The sequence below is a fragment of the Bos mutus genome, unplaced genomic scaffold (assembly GCF_027580195.1).
Source record: "Bos mutus isolate GX-2022 unplaced genomic scaffold, NWIPB_WYAK_1.1 CTG317, whole genome shotgun sequence".
Taxonomy (NCBI): Eukaryota; Metazoa; Chordata; class Mammalia; order Artiodactyla; family Bovidae; genus Bos; species Bos mutus.
Window position 1 is genome coordinate 10,592 of NW_027219807.1, and position 1,513 is coordinate 12,104.

Here is a 1,513-nt window from a genome sequence, read left to right on the forward strand (position 1 = left end):
CTTCTAATTCACTAATCCTGTCTTCTGCCTCTGTTATTCTACTATTTGTTGCCTCCAGAGTGTTTTTAATTTCATTTATTGCATTATTCATTATATATTGACTCTTTTTTATTTCTTCTAGGTCTTTGTTAAATCTTTCTTGCATCTTCTCAATCCTTGTTTCCAGCCTATTTATCTGTGATTCCATTTTGATTTCAAGATTTTGGATCAATTCCACTATCATTATTCGGAATTCTTTATTAGGTAGATTCCCTATCTCTTCCTCTTTTGTTTGGTTTGGTGGGCATTTATCCTGTTCCTTTATCTGCTGGGTATTTCTCTGTCTCTTCATCTTGTTTAAATTGCTGAGTTTGGGGTGTCCTTTCTGTATTCTGGCAGTTTGTGGAGTTCTCTTTATTGTGGCATTTCCTCGCTGTGTGTTGGTTTGTACAGGTGGCTTGTCAAGGTTTCTTGGTTAGGGAAGCTTGTGTCGGTGTTCTGGTGGGTAGAGCTGTATTTCTTCTTTCTGGAGTGCAATGAAGTGTCCAGTAATGAGTTATGAGATGTCTATGGTTTTGGGGTGACTTTGGGCAGCCTGTATCTTGGAGCTCATGGCTGTGTTCCTGTGTTGCTGGAGAATTTGCTTGGGATGTCTTGCCCTGGAACTTTTTGGCCCTTGTGTGGTGCTTGGTTTCAGTGTAGGTATGGAGGCATTTGATGAGCTCCTGTCAACTAATGTTCTTTGGAGTCAGGAGTTCCCTGGAGTCAGGGTTTGGACTTAAGCCTCCTGCTTCCAGTTATTGGTCTTATTTTTACAGTAGTTTCAAAACTTCTCCTTCTATACAGCACCATTGATAAAACATCTATGTTAAAGATGTAAAGTTTCTCTACCGTGAGGGTCACCCAGAGAGGTTTACAGCATTACATGGAGAAGAGAAGAGGGAGGAGGGAGTTAGAGGTGACCCAAATGAGATGAGGTGGAATCAATAGAGGAGAGAGTGGGCTAGCCAATAATCACTTCCTTATGTGCACTCCACAACTGGACCGCTCAGAGATGTTCACGGAGTTATACAGAGAAGAGAAGCAGGAGGAAGGAGACAGAGGTGGCCAGGAGGATAAAAGGGGGAATGAAAAGGAGGGAGACAGATCCAGCCAGTAATCAGTTCCCTAAGTGTTCTCCACCGTCTGGAACACACAGAAATTCACAGAGTTGGGTAGAGTAGAGAGGGGTTAGGGAGGAGACACAGGCGACCCACTGGAGAAAAAGGAGAGTCCAAAGGGAGAGAGAGCAGTCAAGCCAGTAATCTCGCTCCCTAGTGAAAAATGGGTACTGAAGATTGGGTTCTTAAAGGTACAAAATTGGTAACAAATACATAAAAGCAAAAATTAAAAAACTAGAGTAGAGTTTGGAATTTCAAAAATACGATGTTAAAGAAAAGAAGAAGGAAAAGAAAGAGAGAAAAAATGAACAAACAAAAACAGACAAGGTCGCAAAAATTATAAAGAAAATATAGGTACAAAATTGATAACTAAT